Source organism: Gopherus evgoodei, chromosome 10, assembly GCF_007399415.2.
Source record: "Gopherus evgoodei ecotype Sinaloan lineage chromosome 10, rGopEvg1_v1.p, whole genome shotgun sequence".
Classification (NCBI taxonomy): Eukaryota; Metazoa; Chordata; order Testudines; family Testudinidae; genus Gopherus; species Gopherus evgoodei.
The window spans coordinates 68088759-68110174 of NC_044331.1; the positions used below are offsets into that span (position 1 = coordinate 68088759).

General features: G+C 43.7%; 1 pseudogene; it reads right to left on the minus strand.

The window, feature by feature from the left end:
• LOC115659250 overlaps positions 1-16141 on the minus strand; it is an 88669-nt pseudogene extending 72528 nt beyond the window's left edge.
• Positions 16142-21416: the final 5275 nt, after the last annotated feature.

The following is a 21416-nucleotide window of genomic DNA, read 5'->3' on the forward strand; positions in this document are numbered from 1 at the left end:
CCCCCTTCTTTTTTCTCCAAAGTATAAACTTTAAATGTGACCTCAGATTGGATGGCTGCAGGAATGATAATCTAAATGCCAAGGCAAGATTCCTGTGCGAGTATGACTAGTCAAGCTGCAAATGAAAATCTAAAGCCTGTACTTTTTCCATTTATCAATGTTCCAGAAACGAAAGAATTAGCTAGCAGAACCATTGAGATCTGGTTGGGAGGGGAGGGCATGAAGCTTGGGAAAGCAGGTGGAGATTATCAACACAGCAAAACTGATTAACATATGGGACTTGCAGGTGTGAGAATACATGCAGTCATTTTAAGCCTCCTCACTAAAAAATGTAGTGGAGCGATGCATGCAAGAGAAAGGGGCACACATGTACTGTGGAGGAAAGAGTGACCACAGCTTCTACTTACAAGAATTACCAGATTAACGCTATGTCTACAGTGGCAATTGAATGACAAAACTTTTGTCTTTGTGGGCTGGTCCACACTACGGGGGGAAATCGATCTTAGATACGCAACTTCAGCTACGTGAATAACGTAGCTGAAGTTGAATATCTAAGATCGGATTACTCACCCGTCCTCATCACGCGGGATCGATGTTCGCAGCTCTCCCTGTCAATTCTGCAAGTCCGTTGGGGTTGATGGAGTTCTGGAATCGATATAAGCGCACTCGGGGATCGATATATCGCGTCTAGATGAGACACGATATATCGATCCCCGAGCAATCGATTTTAACCCACCGATACGGCGGGTAGTCTGGACGTAGCCTCAGAGGTGCTTAACCCCACCATCCCACCCCAAAAGACAAAAGTTTTGCAACGACAAGTGCCAGAGTGAACAGCGTGTTGTCAGCAGGAGTGTTCCTGCAGACAAAGCTAACCAGGGCCGCGCAGGGGAGGACAAGAGGGGCAATTTGCCATGTCGCTAAAAGCTGTGTAGTGTAACAAACCTTCTATAGCACATGGTCTTTAAATTAGAGGAGAGATTGCAATTAGTGTGCAAACAGCATAATGCTGCAGTCCTTACTCAGGTTAGACTCTGAATGTGGCCAGTGTGAGTCTTATATGCATGGAGACTGAAAGACCAGCCCCAAGAATGTTTTTTATAATAAACATTTGGAAGATAATAATAAATATTTATCGTGGGAAAAGGACTTTGCTCCTTTTTTTGATGCAGTCAAGTTTAACTCTATTAAGCTGCAATAGGGCAAAACACTAGGAGATGAGTATGTGAGTTAAGAGTTTTTATTTGATAGAAGAACGGAAATTTACAGTTTATTATGAGATGTTGAACACTAAAGTAGGGTGAAGCCGCAGGGTCTGGCTTTTAGTTTATAAGAAAACAACTGGAAATCCAAAGACAGCAGTTGATATCCTCTATGAATTCACAAGCAAACTGAGCATGAAAATAATCACAGATGAGTCCCTTTATAAAGAGTTGTCTTGTAACATTAAAGATGTGGATGGCCAAATCTCTGTCTCCTTATGATCCCCCTGAGATCCAAGTGCATGAGTACAATAGCTCTGTGTGCTAATATGGGGTAATCAGATCTCATTTTTCAGGATACAAGATAGTCATGTGACAACTCAACAAGGTACTTTTTCAGTCATTTACAGCAAGGCAAAATTGGCTAGGTGCATTGGCTAGGTGCATTATGGTTTTGATTGTTTGGTGGGTTTTTGTTTGTTTGGGGAAGATGTGGTTTCTCTCTATCAGGTACTGATCATTGCATAATGCAGGAAACCAGGTCTGATGATAAATTTTATATATATATATGGAAAGAGAGTGTGTGTGTCATTTATTCAATTAATAATACATCCAGAAGTATTTTTTATTCCAAATCACACAGATTTCAAAGAAAGACATAGCCATGACTTTTCTATTGTTTTGCAGTGACACTACAAAACAGTTCACTTCATCCAGGCTACTTAGAGCAATAAGGTCCAATGGCTGAATTAAAATTCGTTGCTTAGTCCAATTAAATGCTTTCAATATCCTTTAAACATCTCAAATGCAAGGCATAAAATCCAGATTGTGCATAAAAGAAAAACACAGGGCTATAAGAAGTTATTTGAAATGCATCCTAATGTTTAACAGATTCCATTTCAAAAGTGCTCAATAAATCAAAGCTAAAAAGAAACAATCTTTTAGGATTAAAGACAGTTAAAATTTCAGAACAAAAGATTTTTTAATTACCTACTCCAGTTTTAAAAACACATTTTATTTACACAAAAGGGACTTAATTGTGTCACATAAATTAACTCCATGAACAAAAGGAAAATCAAATACTTTAATTAAAGTTTGTGTGGGAAAGCGTCCTCATCTAAATGAGCTCAAAAGAATGCACATCCAAGACTTTCTGAATCATTTCTATTCTTCATCTCCACACACACACATAGCTAGCATCTTAGAATCACTGGGATAATTTGCTGCTCTGATGCTTTATGATGACCTAAAACTTTTATGGAAGAGATGAAGGGGATTTTGGTTTGGGGTTGGGGTTTTTTTTGTTGGGTTTTTTTTTGAGAGGGGGGATGGGGGGGAAGTGTCTTAATTTCTCAGTGCACTCAGCACATGTGATGTGGCCACCACCTTGCAGCCAACTTCATTCTGTACATTGTTGTCCCATTCTATTTGCTAACTCAGATCCTTCTCTTGCATCCCACTTGCTCTGAATGGCAGTTTGTTTCAGGATATCTATTCCAGCACTGTTTTGTGTCCAAAGTGCTGTTGAGTACAGGCAGAGAGAGAGAGAGAGAGAGAGAGAGAGAGAGAGAGGGAGAGCTCTTTAATCTCTTCATGCCTAGTGGTGAATCTGGCATTGCTTGCACAGAGGTTTTGAAATGGCTCAAATGTTGCATGCTTCACATTTTCCTCTGTGTGCTGCTGCTGCCGCCGCTTCCATTTCCGTCTAATTTCTCTCTTTGTCTCAGCTTCATATGTATCACAGGTTTAAACAAAGGTCCAAATCAACACAGGCTTAGAAATTAGCTTTAGAGGGGACAGGAAATGTCATGAGTTTCCTGGGGGGAAGAGGGGGAGGTCCTTCCACAAAGAGAGCATTGCTTTCAGCACTTAAGGATCTCAAAACAGCTATGGACAGCAGAGAGGGCCATCCTCATGCAAGCCTGGTGTCTCCCCACAGCTTTCTAGGCCACCCCTTCACCCCTAGCCATGGTGGCACTCTCTCAAGAGCCCTGCTGTCTTTATCCCCTGACTTTACACTTCCATGGCTAAGCCGAGTGGCAGAGAACACTGAGTGGGAGAACTTGGAGGGGCATCCTGTGGGCGTGAGGAGCACAATGCTGCAGAGAGCAGCCCTCAGCACTTTCCCTCACAACCTGCAGAGACCCAGGTCTATGGTGTACCTACAGAAAAGGCTTCCACAGGATCTAAAGAACAGGATATAGAACCACAACACCCTTCTTCTGTGCTCCTCACTGTCTCCCTGCCACAGGCAGTACTAGCGAGATTGATTGGGCCTTAGCTGCCATCTATGAATCCTGCAGTATGATTGTCTGAGAGCCAGCCATTAATCCTGGAACTTAGCACATTACTTCACTGTGAGCTAGGCAGATCCTTCTGTCCCTGAACACTCCAAACCCTCTTATCTTCCCATACCTTCCCATCTCATACTATGAAAGTGGAACTTAATTTCCAGAGAGAGAGTAAAGGGAGCTCACTCTTCACTATGAGACCAGTCCTACAGCACTCAGTGCTTGATCCATCAAAACACCCATTGAGCCCATCGGGGTCCTTTGCCTGAGTAAATATTATGTAGAGTCTGATCACGTAGCAATAACGACAACAACAATAACACTAATCTTGATGTGCTATTCTCAGGTGGCAGATAAATCCAATTATTTTCTGTCGAGTGCCTGTGTTTCTCCTCCTTCATTCTTTGTTACTAAAGGCTCCAGCAAGAAAAAAGGCCAAAGTCCTCAGCTGGTGTAAATGGGCCTAGATTCATTGAAAGGTGGTGGAGCTATGCTTTGGATCTAATCCAGTCCAGTCGTTGGGTCTTACTCATTCATCCATTCCTGACTTTTGACCATCCTGTCACTGATGCCAGAATAAACTCCTGGATTCCGAGACCACAACTGGCTGCTGTGAAAAGTTTTGATACCCCCTCTACTTATGGCTTCAGATGTAGTGAAAGAACAAGAGGTAGCTGACTTCTTAAGGGACAGATACCTGATTGATTGCATGTCCCATCAGGTATTGAAGTGTTCTTTAATCAATCCTGTATCCTAATATATGTATGTTTGTATGTGACTGAGACAGAGAGCACATTAGCACCTTTTCTTTAATATATACTTTTCCAATAGTTATAATGCCCTTCACCATAGTATTTTCTTGGAAATAAATGAACAGATTCCAACTTATGTCTCACACTGTGACGGGTTGGATCACAGAAAACCCCTTGAAAGCTGCCACCCAATGTGCCAAGACTACTTCTACCCCTGCCTTCCCTGCCAGCTCAGGACCCCAGCACCCTGTCTTGTTGAGCCAGACACTCGCATCTGCTCCAACAAAGACCCAGGGGCTGAATTACTCACCCCAAAGCTGCAGGTTTACCTGAAAGCAGCTCACAGAAGTGTTCTTGTCTTTAACACTTGACATAACCTTATTCCCAGATTCTGGACCTTAGCGTCCAAAATTTGGGGGTTAGCATGAAAACCTCCAAGCTTAGTTACCAGCTTGGACCTGGTACTGCTGCCACCACCCAAAAAATTAGAGTGTTTTGGGGCACTCTGGTCCCCCTGAAAAACCTTCCCTGGGGACCACAAGACCCAAATCCCTTGAGTCTCACAACAAAGGGAAATAATCCTGATTCCCTTCCCCCCTCCAGGTGCTCCTGGAGGGATACACAGACACAAGCTCTGTGAAACTACGCAGAGTGAGTCCCCCTCTCCGTTCCCAATCCTGGAACAAAAGCACTTTCCTCTTCACCCAGAGGAAATGCAAAATCAGGCTAGCAATCCAACACACAGCTTTCCCCTGATTTCTTCTTCCCACCAATTCCCTGGTGAGTACAGACTTAATTTCCCTGAAGTAAAGAAAAACTCCAACAGGTCTTAAAAGAAAACTTTATATAAAAAAGAAAGAAAAAATACAAATGTTCTCTCTGTATTAAGATGATACAACACAGGGTCAATCGCTTAAAAGAATATTGAATAAACAGCCTTATTCAAAAAGAATACAAATCAAAGCATTTCCAGCACTTATAGTCATGCAAATACCAAAGAAAAGAAACCATAGAACTTACTATCTGATCTCTTTGTCCTTACACTTAGAAACAGAAGACTAGAAAATAGAACTACTTCTCCACAGCTCAGAGGAAACAGGCAGACAGACAAAAGACTCAGAGACACACTTCCCTCCACCCAAGGTTGAAAAAATCCGGTTTCCTGATTGGTTCTCTGGTCAGGTGTTTCAGGTGAAAGAGACATTAACCCTTAGCTATCTGTTTATGACACGCCCCCCAAATTGCAGACAGTGGGGAAGCTCACTGGCGGCAATTTCCTTATAGAACTTGAAAATAAACAGATTAATACAACACATGCACCTTTACATATACTACTAAGTATATAACTAACAGACTTTTACATGTTAAGAACACTTTTTAACTACTGGATTCTGGGAAACTCTCACGGGAGAGTGCATAAGCAACTTTGTTAGAAGCTGCTGTGATGTGTTGAATGTCAAAATCAAAATCTTGGAGAGCTAAACTGCAACGAAGAAGTTTCTTGTTGTTCCCCTTGGCAGTATGAAGCCACTTTAGTGCAGCATGGTCAGTTTGTAGTTGGAACCGCCGTCCCCAAACATATGGGCGTAGCTTTTCCAGGGCGTACACAATGGCATAGCATTCCTTTTCACTGACTGACCAGTGACTTTCCCTGTCAGACAGTTTCTTGCTGAGAAACACGACAGGATGGAAGTTGTGATCTGTTGCTTCCTGCATGAGTACTGCTCCTATACCACGCTCAGATGCATCCGTGGTTACTAGGAATGGCTTGTCAAAGTCCGGGGCCCTGAGCACAGGGTCCGACATGAGCGTTGCCTTAAGCTGGGTAAAGGCTTTTTGACACTCATCAGTCCACTTAACGGCATTTGGCTGGGTCTTTTTGGTCAGGTCGGTCAATGGGGCAGCGATTTGGCTGTAGTGTGGTACAAATCGCCTGTAGTATCCGGCCAAGCCTAAGAAGGATTGGACTTGCTTTTTGGACCGTGGGACAGGCCACTTTTGGATAGCATCCACTTTGGCCTGTAGGGGGTTTATGGTTCCTCGACCCACCTGGTGCCCCAGGTAAGTCACTCTGTTTTGGCCTATTTGACACTTTTTGGCCTTAACAGTTAGTCCTGCCTGCCTGATGCGCTCAAAGACCTTTTCCAGGTGTAGTAGGTGTTCGGGACAGGAGTCTGAAAAAATGGCCACATCATCGAGGTAGGCAACTGCAAATTCTCCCAGTCCAGCTAGTAGACCGTCTACCAGCCTCTGGAAGGTGGCGGGTGCATTTCGAAGGCCGAAAGGAAGGACATTGAATTCATACACCCCCGCATGGGTGACGAATGCTGACCTCTCCTTGGCAGGTTCATCTAGCGGTACTTGCCAGTACCCCTTGGTTAAGTCTATTGTAGAGATGAACTGGGCACGTCCCAACTTTTCCAATAGCTCATCGGTACGTGGCATTGGATAGTTGTCCGGACGAGTTACAGCATTTAGCTTACGGTAGTCCACGCAAAAGCGTATTTCCCCATCTGGTTTGGGTACCAGAACCACTGGAGATGCCCATGCACTGGTAGATGGGCGGATTATACCCATCTGTAGCATGTTTTGGATTTCCCGTTCTATAGCAGCTTGGGCATGAGGAGACACCCGGTAGGGTGGGGTTCTGATTGGGTGAGCATTACCTGTATCAATGGAGTGGTATGCCCGTTCAGTCCGTCCTGGGGTGGCTGAGAACAATGGGGCGAAGCTAGTGCACAGCTCCTTGATTTGTTGCCGCTGCAGACGTTCCAGGGTGGTTGAGAGGTTCACCTCTTCCACGCCACCGTCTTTTTTCCCGTCGTAGTAGACACCGTCAGGCCACTCAGCATCATCTCCCTGGACTGTAAACTGACAAACCTGTAAGTCTCTGGAATAGAAAGGCTTGAGAGAATTAACATGGTACACTTTAGGCTTTAGTGAGGAATTGGGAAATGCTATGAGGTAGTTTACAGCTCCCAGGCGCTCTTGGACCGTGAATGGCCCTTCCCATGATGCTTCCATCTTATGGGCCTGTTGCGCCTTCAAGACCATAACCTGGTCTCCTACCTTGAAGGAACGTTCTCTGGCATGTCTGTCATACCAGGCCTTTTGCTCTTCTTGAGCATCCTTTAGGTTCTCTCTAGCAAGGGCTAAAGAGTGTCGGAGGGTGCTTTGTAGGTTGCTTACAAAGTCCAGAATGTTAGTTCCTGGAGAAGGCGTAAACCCCTCCCATTGCTGCTTCACCAACTGTAATGGCCCCTTAACCTCGTGACCATACACCAGTTCAAATGGTGAAAACCCTAAACTGGGATGTGGTACAGCCCTGTAGGCAAACAGCAACTGCTGCAACACTAGGTCCCAATTATTGGAGAATTCGTTGATGAATTTTCTTATCATGGCCCCCAAAGTTCCATTGAACCTTTCCACCAGGCCATTGGTTTGATGGTGGTACGGGGTGGCAACCAAGTGATTCACCCCATGAGTTTCCCACAGTTTTTCCATGGTCCCTGCCAGGAAATTAGACCCTGAATGTGTAAGGATGTCAGAGGGCCAACCTACCCTGGCAAAGATGTCTGTTAGGGCCAGGCATACAGTGTTAGCCCTGGTGTTGCCTAGAGCTACTGCTTCTGGCCATCGGGTAGCAAAGTCCACTAAAGTCAGTACGTACTGCTTTCCTCTGGGCGTCTTTTTTGGGAAAGGGCCCAGAATATCCACAGCTACTCGCTGAAATGGGACCTCAATTATGGGGAGTGGCTGGAGAGGGGCCTTGACCTGGTCTTGAGGCTTACCTACTGTTTGGCATACCTCACAAGACCGGACATACTTGGCAACATCCTTGCCCATCCCCTCCCAGTGGAAGGACTTCCCCAACCGGTCCTTGGTTCTGTTCACCCCAGCATGGCCACTGGGATGATCATGGGCTAAGCTTAAGAGCTTCCCCCGGTACTTAGTGGGAACCACCAACTGTTTTTGTGGCTGCCATTCTTCCCGGTGTCCACCAGAAAGAATTTCCTTGTATAAAGCGCCGACGGGCATGATCTGGGGTTATCCCCATCCGGTATCTGGCCTTGGTTTGAAAAAGTTTATAGTCATTCATTTGCGGCTTGGGCATTTCAGCTGCCACCTCTGCTAAAGGTCCACTGAGTTGTGGCCTTAATTCCACCATGTACTGGTCTTCGGGGATGCTGTACCCAAGACAGGCTCTTTCAAAATTTTCCAAGAAGGCCTCGGTGTCATCACCTGCCTTGTAGGTGGGAAATTTCCTGTGCTGTGGAGCAATAATGGGCGATGGGTTGTTAGGATTGGCTGGAGTCTGTTGCTTAGCCTTTTCTAATTCCATGGCCTGTTGGTGGGCTTCCCTCTGGAGTTCTATTTGTCTTCTGTGGGCTAACTCTTCTTCTTCTAGTTTTCTTTTGTGTGCTGCCTCTTTGGCTTGTTCTTCTCTTTCTTTCATCTCCATTTGTCGCCTGTGTTCAGCTTCTTTGAATTGGTCTTCGGCCCTCATTTTTGCCTTAGAAGTCATGATTCCTGTTTTCTTGTGTTGGGGTGCCCTCCGGTGTTTATCCTCTGAACTGCAGGTTCTCTGTTGCCTCCTGAAGTCTGCCTAGCAACAGTGCTTTTTTCCTTTTCTCTCTCTAGCTAATGTTCAATGAAGGGAAACCAGAAAAACCACTTTATTTGCATGCATATAAGTGCTGGTACTTTGCCTCCTAATGGGAGGGCTATTGCATGACAAAAGACCCTTAACAGTCTTCTCGCTTAACATGCAAACCACAAACTGCTAGAGAGAGCAGAAAAAAAAATTTCTCTCTGGTTCCCTTTTAAAACCAAACTGTTTCTCTCTGCTAAAAAGCCCTTAGCAGAGAAAAGAAAAATATAATATTCCTACTGGCTTCTGGATTCTGTCTATATCCCGCCGCTGCACACCATGACATAACCTTATTCCCAGATTCTGGACCTTAGCGTCCAAAATTTGGGGGTTAGCATGAAAACCTCCAAGCTTAGTTACCAGCTTGGACCTGGTACTGCTGCCACCACCCAAAAAATTAGAGTGTTTTGGGGCACTCTGGTCCCCCTGAAAAACCTTCCCTGGGGACCACAAGACCCAAATCCCTTGAGTCTCACAACAAAGGGAAATAATCCTGATTCCCTTCCCCCCTCCAGGTGCTCCTGGAGGGATACACAGACACAAGCTCTGTGAAACTACGCAGAGTGAGTCCCCCTCTCCGTTCCCAATCCTGGAACAAAAGCACTTTCCTCTTCACCCAGAGGAAATGCAAAATCAGGCTAGCAATCCAACACACAGCTTTCCCCTGATTTCTTCTTCCCACCAATTCCCTGGTGAGTACAGACTTAATTTCCCTGAAGTAAAGAAAAACTCCAACAGGTCTTAAAAGAAAACTTTATATAAAAAAGAAAGAAAAAATACAAATGTTCTCTCTGTATTAAGATGATACAACACAGGGTCAATCGCTTAAAAGAATATTGAATAAACAGCCTTATTCAAAAAGAATACAAATCAAAGCATTTCCAGCACTTATAGTCATGCAAATACCAAAGAAAAGAAACCATAGAACTTACTATCTGATCTCTTTGTCCTTACACTTAGAAACAGAAGACTAGAAAATAGAACTACTTCTCCACAGCTCAGAGGAAACAGGCAGACAGACAAAAGACTCAGAGACACACTTCCCTCCACCCAAGGTTGAAAAAATCCGGTTTCCTGATTGGTTCTCTGGTCAGGTGTTTCAGGTGAAAGAGACATTAACCCTTAGCTATCTGTTTATGACAACACTCAGATGCCCAACTCCCAATGGGGTCTAAATCCAAATAAATCCATTTTACCCTGTATAAAGCTTATGCAGGGTAAACTTATAAATTGTTCGCCCTCTATAACACTGATAGAGAGAGATGCACAGTTGTTTGCTCCCCCAGGTATTAATATGTACTCTGAGTTAATTAATAAGTAAAAAGTGATTTTATTAAATACAGAAAGTAGGATTTAAGTGGTTCCAAGTAGTAACAGGCAGAACAAAGTAAGTCACCAAGCAAAATAAAATAAAATGCGCAAATCTATGTCTAATCAAACTGAATACAGATAATCTCAACCTCAGAGATGCTTCAGTAAGTTTTTTCCTCAAGCTGGACACCTTCCAAGCCTGGGCACAATTCTTTCCCCTGGTACAGCTCTTGTTCCAGCTCAGGCGGTAGCTAGAGGATTCTTCATGATGGCTTCTCCTCTTGTTCTGTTCCATGCCTTTATATATCTTTTGCATAAGGCGGGAATCCTTTGTCCCTCTGCGTTTCCACCCCCACTCACTGGAAAAGCACCAGTTTAAAGATGGATTCCAGTTCACGTGACATGATCACATGTCACTATAAGACCCCAAGCCTTCATTCCTCCCAGCCTGACTCACAGGAAGGCTTGCCTGCAAACAGAGCCGTCCAGTCAATTGTCCTGGTTGGTGGGAGCCATTAAGATTCCAAACCACCATTAATGGCTGACACTTTGCATAATTACAATAGGCCCTCAGAGTTATATTTCTAGTTTCAGATACTAGAGTGATACCTTTATACAAATAGGGTGACCACACTCAGTAGATTATAAGCTTTGTAATGATACCTTACAAGAGACCTTTTGCATGAAGCATATTCCAGTTACATTGTATTCACCCATCAAATTTTTTAAAATCATATGGACTGCAACGTCACACACATTCCAACTAATTCTCAGGATTCAGCATGGCTCTGTCTTTCACTGTTGTTTAAAAAAGATATTTCAGCTGTCCATACAAAAGCAAAGCAAACTCCAGCGTAGTGATAATGCACAATCAGCATGGCTGATTAGAGAAGCATATTTATGCACCTGATGAGTCAGGAATTGCAGAAAAACATGCTGGGAGTGATTTGAAAAGACTAATGAGACTTTTCCTATCACTGACAGGGAATACCTCCCTTTAAAGGTGTAGAAGCATGTCATTTAGGGTATGTCTACATCTAAAATTTTGCAGCGCTGGTTGTTACAGCTGTATTAGTACAGCTGTATAGGGCCAGTGCTGCAGAGTGGCCACACTTACAGCAACCAGAGCTGCAAGTGGTGTTAGATGTGGCCATACTGCAGCGCTGTTGGGCGGCTTCAAGGGGGGTTCGGGGAATGCGAGAGCAAACTGGGGAAGGAGACCAGCTTCGCCGCGGTTTGCTCTCGCATTCCCCGAACCCCCCTGCAAACCGCAGGGAAGGAGACCTGCTTGCACGGAGGTTCGGGAAACGCGAGAGCAAACCGGGGAAGGAGACCAGCTTCGCCGCGGTTTGCTCTCGCGTTCCCCGAACCACCCTGCAAACCGCAGGGAAGGAGACCTGCTTGCTCGGGGTTCGGGGAACGCGAGAGCAAACCGGGGAAGGAGACCAGCTTGATTACCAGAGGCTTCCTCAGGTATGCTGGGATACCTGCTTATTCCACGGAGGTCAAGAAAAGCGCTGGTAAGTGTCTACACTTGATTACCAGCGCTGGATCACCAGCGCTGGATCCTCTACACCCGAGACAAAACGGGAGTACGGCCAGCGCTGCAAACAGGGAGTTGCAGCGCTGGTGATGCCCTGCAGATGTGTACACCTCCTAAGTTGCAGCGCTGTAACCCCCTCACCAGCGCTGCAACTTTGTGATGTAGACAAGCCCTCAGTTTCAGTACAACCTTCACAAAAATCATTCATTCTCCTGTGAAAACTAGAGCCATTAAAAGGACAAGAAATAATTTGTTTGCTTTAAATCTATAATAATGTAGATTAAGGGCAGCAATGGAGTAGGTGCTGTTCTGGAGGAGTCAGGTGCGTGATTCTGACATTTTCTGACCGAATATATTCAGCAACTATGGGGGAAGGGGCATTTTCTCATTTTTCTGCTGTTAATCTTAGTATAAAAAATCTTTGTAGAATATGTTGCCAGATTCTCTACAATTTATTAAAATGTGGAAGGCCTGCAAAATGATTTCAATAGAGTAAACAAAAGAGGTGAATGTCAGGCCGCACAAAATGAACCTTATTACTATCTGCTTAAACTGAATGTCAGAGGGATAAATAGTGTCTTGTAAAGGCTGGTTCTGGCTTTGATCCTTTGAAACTACCTGCAAATAATTCCCAGTCAAATCAACCATGTATGGGAAAAATCAAGCGTTCAAAAGAAAAAGCACCTAGAATCACAAACTTTGAGCACCACATTGAAATAATTTTCTTCAGGTACATACATATTTGTTTATTCCAATTGGGTAGAACACTCTGGATACAGATGTATTCCTCCCTCCCGCTCTAACATGCATTGTATCAACAGCAGCTTCAACGTGACTGAAATGGAAATGACGAGCACTTTTTGAAAACAACTGAAAGATGGTCAAGTTTAGCTGTAGCTTCTGCAAGTATTTCTGCACCCTCTGAAATGGATAGGTTCCATTTCATCACTTCTTCTAGCAACACTCTCCTGTGAATCGTAAAAGGCAACCCCACATCTTACATAAAATGAGGAAACTAGGGGAACAATTTTTCCTCATTCACCAGCACTGGAAGCACACATCTGACATGGTAGCCTTCTCTACCGTGATACTCAATGGGATAGGTCCCGCAGCTGGGGCAAACCCTGCCCCTCCCTCCATAGTTATGGAAACCTCTGGCTGCAAAGTTAAAACATTCTGTTACACAAGTAGATTGTGGAACAGGATTTTGGGTGCCCATCTTAGATTCTTTGGATGCACCTGTGCAGTGGAAAGAGGCTAGCTATGGGCAGGCCAGGAGAAGAGACAGGATGAGGATTTGCAGCAGGATGGATCTGTCAATACTGCTTCATGGGGCAGGGACATGTGAGGGGCTGCAGAATCTACTCCAGCTATCAGAGTGAAGTAACCTCTGAGGAGACCTTGGAAATGTTTGTAATTTTTTTTTTTATAAATACACTGAGGGGCATATGGTATCCATGTGGTATTTCTCTGCCTGTGTGCACAGAGCAAAGTCAAAAGGGGTTGTTAAAGAAATGAGATGAAAAAAGGCCAGACAAGGGCCTGGATAAAGAGCATCTCCACAAGCACCAAGCAGAATAGCCAGGTTTACAGCATGAAGAGGCAACTCAGCCCAGCCCTGGACTGTTTTGCCATGGCTGAGACGAAGGAGATAAAGAGAGAGATCTGCCCCATAGAGACGAATTTGGGAAAGTTGTCAGCAGCTGCAAGGTGACACACACTGACTGAGCGTCACAGTCTGCAGCAAGCAAGCTGTAACTTGTGGGGCACAAGAAAAGGGGCAGCACCAAGGCTATGTCTACCTAGGGACCAGAGGGAAAGGCCAAGCACAGGTGTGAGAGCATGTGCATAGAGTTCCTGTTACTTTACATCTATTTCTCGGAGAGTTGTGCACTTTTTAAGCCCAATAAAACATACTTCGTTTTAAAAATCTGCTTATGTGTCACTGCATCCAGTTACTGTCTCCAGGATCCTGAAGGGAAACTCTTCCAGGTACCAGGTCCATTGCGCCTGCTCAGTATTACGGTTGGCAAGCAGAGGGGCCTAATCTGGAGACCCAGTCGGAGAGTGGTTGGAGCATGGGTCCTGTCCCAAAGAGAAGTGGAGGCACGGGCCTGTCACTAGGAAGGGAAGCACTCAGTGGACAAGAGAAGTCTCTCAGAAGCGGCAGCCTACCCAGGAACCATGACAGCCTCCATGGAATGGTTTTTCCATCTTTAAACCAGCTTCATGTGAGACCACAACCCTTCCCCCCAGCTCAGAAGTAATGCTGCTTACTTCTCCTCTCTGCCCTCTCAGCCCATCTGAAAAAACAACACTTTACTTCATGCTTATCTGCTAAGACATACCAAGTTAGAGGAATCAATCAGTTTAGTATCAGAGGGGTAGCCGTGTTAGTCTGGATCTGTGAAAGCAGCAAAGAGTCCTGTGGCACCTTATAGACTAACAGACGTTTTGGAGCATGAGCTTTCGTGAGTGAATACCCACTTCATTGGATGCATGTAGTGGAAATTTCCAGGGGCAGGTATATATATATATATATATATATGCAAGCAGTTTCTCCTCCCTTGGTTTTCACACCTCAGCTGCTAGAGGAGGGCCTCGTCCTCCCTGATTGAACTAACCTCGTTATCTCTAGCCTGCTTCTTGCTTGCATATATATACCTGCCCCTGGAAATTTCCACTACATGCATCCGACGAAGTGGGTATTCACCCACGAAAGCTCATGCTCCAAAACATCTGTTAGTCTATAAGGTGCCGCAGGACTCTGCTGCTCAATCAGTTTAGTGTCAACTAATTTCAGACTCTCTTCCCTTTGAGAGCAATAGAGAAAGAAATGCCTGGGTTGTTGCTAAAATAACCAGTTTTATTGTTTTGTTCCATTCCTCCTTTTTCCTTTGTATGTAAATATACAACATTGGGCTTAGTTAGACCCATGTGACCTAATCTTTGTCTTGGCATATAATGTGCTTGCACAGAAGTGTTTTCTCTTATTCAGTAGTTTCACTGATAGTAAAGCCCATCGAGACAGACAAGCGGCTTTCACATATTTTAGAAATCTAGACAGCAACAATGTTTCTTTCTGAGAACACTCTAAGTTTGAAATGATGAAATATCGCAGGTTTGGCCTTCAGGACAAATGCTGGTTGTCTGCACTGCAAACATGAAATTAAATATGGATTTGAATTTGATGTGAAACTCTCTCTATATATTTTTGGTTCAAGCATTGCAAATTAACTACCAGCCACATTCTCTTCATCACTAGAGCCTTAGTTGCAACCCATTTGCTACAAATATTTGTTCTTGGGCTTTTATATTATATATATTTATTTAGCAGAGCAGCAGCTGAATTGATCTGCTGGAGTGTCCCCTAGGTTAGGATCTAGTGAATGGAGACAGAATCTGGGACTGTTTAGTGTATCCAAAAAGAGTTAAATACAGAGAATGAGAAATCTTTTGCTAGATGCATTTCTGTCCTAAAAAGAACTTCTTTTGTATGTCGCTGTGGTTTGAGAATTAAAACTGGTACAGCATTTGGGGGATGATGATTCATTAAACCTACAAAGGATCCTCTGTTGAAGGATGGTATGGTGCAAATAAGCAGAGTATTAGAAGTTGTGAATTCCCAAATATTAATCCCACCTCACCTATTGGCTCACTGTTTGGCCTTGAGTGAGTCATATCACTCTTCTATTTAACGGCCCTATCTGTCAAATAGGTATAATGATGCTTCCAGAAAACTTTTGAGAATTAGTGATGTAATGTTTGTGAAGCACTTTAAATATGTAAGTACTATGGGTAAAATTTTCATAAGGTTCCTAAGTAACACTGACTTTGAATGACAGTGGGGCGCTTCAGTGACTAAACCGCTTTCAGAAGAGTAGCTTAGGCTCCTAACATGTTTCCCCTAAGTGCTGAAAGGGCTTGTTTTCCCTTAGCCCTGTGCTCAGCACAATTTATGCCTAGAGCTCAAATCCTGAGCATCCTTACCCAGGAATGCCAAAAGCAGCCAACACGCAGTATTTCTGCCACACACATTGTGGGCCTTACAAAGGAATATTTTGGGGGGCTGCCCCAACCACATACTAAAAAAAGCTACTAGTGGGCCCCCTTGAGTTGTTCGGGGCCCTAAGAAATTGTTTAATCTTCTTATGCCTAGCACTGGCTCTGCATCCCAGCGCTCCATAGAGAGGTCTTATGAAGGCTCATGCACAGTGCATGTGCACAAGGGTCAAACACACACTGGGGACATGGGGGACATGGCTGCTTCCACTATTTCTCACTTTCCTCACTCCTGTATGATATGCCACAACTCAGGAGACACTTACCCATGTCAGGATTGGATTCAATAAGGCTGTTTCAGCGGGCTTTGGATCAGACTCAACAATCATATCGTCTCTGGGTGAGGAGTTCTTCCACACCTTACAGAATTTCCTCTGAAAGCGAAGAGGTATTATGATCTCTGCTGGAGAGGATTAGCCCTTGCACCCGATGAGCTATATTCCCATTTCAGCCACCCTGCTGTAAATCTCTTCATTCCACTAAGTGTAAGTGAGATCAGAATTTGACCTCACACCTGTGTCTGGAAAGCAGGCTAGTAGAGTTTGATGTGTGTTGCCTTTAAGCATTAGTTTTCCTAGCACTTTCCAGGATAGTCTTTTAATTACCTGATTTGGATTCTCATCTCGTCTCTCAGCCTGTCTTGATGGTAATAGTATACACAACAGATTCCAACTTTCAAATCATTTTCAAGTCACGTCTCATAGATGCAGTAGGAAGGTTATTGATACTCTTATTAATTCTTTCATTTCAATCTATTTTTGCGTTCTTTTCCCAGCAAGCCCTCCATATGAAATTATTTTCTGAGCTCTTTCCAGCCTGCTCCTGAAGTTACTCTCAGGCTGATGGGGGGATAATACAGATGTCATTTCTCAAGGTTCCCCTGCCATGCTTTGATGAAACCAAAATCGTGATTTTGATGGTGCCAAATTTTATGAGCCTATTAAGCTGTCTGTACTGAGTGATGACTTTTCTTTTTACAAGCTTAGGGCTGACACGATTCCACACTCTCTGCAATGTTTAACATTTCAGCTCCACCCAATTGCCTTTCATTTTCCTTAGTTCACTGCATGTTATAGCAGCAGAAAACGGAAGTGAAGACACTTCGATGGCCAGGAGGTGTGTCTGGGATATTGTTTGCAATCTGGTTGGGCGAGAAAAAGTATTTGTATTAAAAATACTGTCTTCCATTCATCACAACACTGATCATCATTAATTCCTCTTTCTCCATAGCTTTCTATTCAGGAGATCGTTTAAGCACATGCTTAAGTCCATTTATATTTAGGACAATGATTAACTTTAAGCACCTACTTAAATCCTATTGGCTTCAATAGGACTCAAGCACATGCTTAATGCTTTCTTGAAATGAGGCCAAAGTATCCTGGTTTTAGACCCAGGATATACTCTCAGTACTCAGCAATTGGTTACAATGTCTGGGGTCAGTTGCAAAGTTAGAAAGAAAAAAAAACTACTTTGATGTCCAGGATGGATCATCTCCATGGTATCTGGTCTATCCCAGATTTTACCTGGGGTGGAGATGCTACCTTGATAAGTGCACACTCACATGTATTAGCTTATTTTTTTTTCAGTTTCCAACAACTAGCATAAACTGATGAGTAATAAACAGCCCTGCTACCTTTCATTAGGCTCTGGGTATTAACTGAGTGGCTCCCAATGACATAGCATCCAATATTGTCTACTGGCCTTGGAGTTTTTGTAGGATTCATTGATTTCCGCCCCTCTTTCCCCCCACTACTCACAAGAGAGATAGCCCACAGAAAAAACAATCATTTATTCTAATCAGAACGGTCTCTTTTGGACAACAATACAGACTGCCCAGAGCAGGTGGTCACTCAGATTTACTTTCAGTAGCTTCTCCTTACAACCTATTTTTCTGCAACTGCTTGTAAGAGCTGCGTTAGTTACTAGTCCGTGACTGAAACAAGCTGGCTCAGTTGTAACCAGTGGTTTGGTGGTGGGGGCCAGACAAAACCGCTATTTATTCCCACCACATTCTTTTCACCAAGCTTTCCCTTATTCGATAGTGATGCCTTAATCAAGTGTCTGATAAATGCCAGAAATATCAGGAGGGCTGAGGAAACCGGAGCTATTATAGCCCATGATAAACACAGATAACTATTAAAATGCTGCGATAACCCAGTTACAACCACCACTAACTTGTTCTCTCTGCAACTTCTCTCCTGTTAAGAACACTTACAAACACAAGGGTAGCGTCTATAATCAGACACGCCTGTGCCCCAGCAATTGTATAATAAACTCTGGGACATTTAGTTCCTGGTGTTGTTTGCTGTCTCCTTCCAGTAGCTGACTATTCTTGATGGAAATATTCTTCTACTTATGCAAAGATCATATTCTACCTAAGGTACTTCTAATGCATAAGCCATCACTATAATATGATCTAGTGTGTAAATCACGATTAAAGTGTTAGACCAGAGCTGTAATCTGCAGCCCATGAATAGGTACCATGGCTTTGTTTGCCGGAATTGCTCTGCCCTACTCTGTACTCATTGCAAAAGATCAGTGCTATCCATACGCTCAATAGCACTCTGAAATGGCACTAAGAGATTAACCATTTGTGCAGATGGTACTGGAGGTACCTATTTGTCACTAGCCTGTCTGGGATATTCCAGAACCTTGCTCTTTTTATATGTCATGAAATGGTCTTGGGATTTCTTAAAAAAAAAAAAAAAAAAGCAGAGGAATGCAATGATGAAGCTTCCAACATTCATTTGCAAGAACATCCTTCCAACAATCTGTACTATGGATTATGGTCCCAATTCTGCCTTTGAGACAAGGGTCAGACAATGTGGCTCACTCTTACTCTTTCCTTTCAAACACTCCAGAAATGTGGAAGCTTGAGGATAGTGTAGAACCAGGTAGGTTTTCTTCAAATGTTAGTTGTTCAGAAATGTATAGTTTGCTTTTACATTTACTTTGCATATTTCCAACCAAAAGGCTCCGATGCTACTTGATAAGCAACTGAACCATTTTTATACTTCCATTCCCATTGCTGACTCTCCAAATAACAGTCTCTGCTATCTTAAAGTGGTTAACTTAAGTGGCAATAAATAATTTTCCAGTAGAAAGCAATGAAAACAATATGTTTCTGTTACTTTATATCTCCCAATGCAAGCATGAGCAGTTTCTTTTTATGCATTGCAGAAGCTTCTCAAGCATACCGCAAGTTGCATTTTAACAAGCTGAAGCATCCTGCCTGATGTGATCTCTGCCCAAATTGTTATTTTCCTCCAGCTGGGTTAGAATTTTCTGGCCTTAGCATAAGCAGGACAATATACACACATTTTATATGCCTACTGTGACCTATTTTCAATACATTTGGTATTATGAAAAAAAAATCACAGACTTTGGTGTCTGGTGGGATTCTACCCCACTCCTCATGGTTGCTTCCCTGTCCTGTTGCAGGCAGTCCACAATGAGATATTCTCCCACTTCATCCGTGTTTGTGGCTGGATCTTCCCTAATGAGAGCAGAGCCTGTCAGCTGGCCTGATATGCTGCGACATATGTAGTTTTCCATTTGACTCGCAATTCTGTGATGATGAGAGTACTTGGTTCTGACGCTGCCTGGTGTCACACACTGCTTCTGTTTCATCCTGGGGTGGAATTGTTTCTCTGGAGAACACTCACCAAGGTGTAGCGTGGCAAGAAGCCTGCGATACAGGTTTGTAGTACAAGCACCATTAGCCCACCTGTCATTGCTGTGGTAGTCATATTACCCAGCTAAGAACCTGGTTGGCTCACAACATATTTGCTTTTCATGGCCCCAGTTTTACAACAGCTCCTGCCGTATGCCAGACAAGACACACCTGGGCTGCTTCCTCAGACTCCATCGCTGTTTCAAATATTTCACGAATGGCCATCTATGGTTTTCATTTTCATAGGCGATTCCCAGAGGGGCCATTGTTCCCCCTCTACTAGCCTCCCTCCACTGACACCAGGTGTCCATCCTCCTCAGCTTACGGAGCAGCAGATCTTGCAATATGGTCTGGCACACATTTGTTAGAGCAAGGTTGAAAAAAAAAAAATGAATCCCAGCCATATTCCTGAATGAACAGATGGATGAAAGCGTTGCTGTGCCAGTGTCAGTGAATTTATCCTCCCATCAGCCCTGTGAGAGGTGGGAACTATTGCAACTCCATGTTATGGGCTAGAAACTAAGGCACAGAGAGATAGGATACCTTGTCCAAAGGGAAGTCTGTGATAGAGCTGGGAATTGACCTCAGCTCTCCTAAGCAGGCCAATGCCTTAACCACAAGGCAAAGTGAGAGGGCTTGAAAATAACAATTAAGGGCTGATAATGCTTTTCAGTTATGTAACACAAAGATGTCAACATGCTTTACACGGGTCACCCGGCCCATTATACAGATAGGGAAACAGAGGCACTGAAAGAGGGAGGTGATTGAGTTTTCATGTTCATGCAGCAAGTCAATGGCAGAATTAGAAACAGACCCTGGAGCTCTTGACAACCAACTTTCCCTGGCTCTGGTCACTAAACATGCTGCCTTTGAATATTTGTTCCCCTTCACTAGACATTTCATGTCTCTTTTTGCACTTTGACAATTCTTTGTATAAGCCACTGCCACCAGACAATGCAGCACCAAAAGGTAGTGTCTGCAGGCCAGAGCCATGTCTCTCTCTCTCTCTCACTCTACATCGATTAATGAATCAGAAGAATCTACAAAGCTTATGAGAGTGAAGCCTATGGCAATAGCTGAGGTCATTACATTTTTCTGTCTTTTATCTTCTGTTTTGTCTGTGCCTATGGCTGGATGTTATAGTGGTGATGAGACCTCAGTGCCATGTAGACAACGACAACAAAGGTATGTGACAGACCAGAGTTACAAGAGTAGGCTTTGAGCAGTGTTGCCAACCCCAAGTATTCAAAAATCATGAGCCAGGCCTCAAAATCTCAGGAGACTGGCTTTAGAATCGGCCAAAAAAATAATAATTAAAACCTGTAGTGTACTTTTTATTTGTCTTCTGAGCCTCTAGCATGCTCTCATGGCATGTTTTGAAGTTTTCCCCCACAACTAGAAACTTTTTTTAAAAAGGGCAGATATTTTCATGCAGTAACATGAGTCCAGGAGCTGGTGCTTTAAGAAATATCCCAAATATCCTGAAACCCACAATAAAACAATGAGAGTTGGCTACACTGTTGTAGCTTGATGTCCAGTTAAATGAAGTGTCTGCATACAATAGTGAATGTGTCCATTATGTTTAGCCAATACAGACACAGACTATTAGCAGAGCTCCTGGATGCAGACCCTAAACATGAACAGTGAATTCAGTGAAGTACAGTTTTGCCACAAAATTTGTTTACTAAAAGCTCAGGCTATATATGTGGAGAATGGGGGGGAAGAGAGGGAACATTAGTGGGAATGTGCCCAAGGTAAAAATTCTGCCACGCATTTCTGGTATTCGATACTCCCAGAACAAGCGATCATTTCATTTCTTTGCTGCTGGGACTTGCAAATTACCCCAAGGCTCCATAGACTGTTGGCAGGATTATCCTCCCACAGCTGGATAAATATATCTGTGTATGTATAATGGAACACTTAACTTTAAC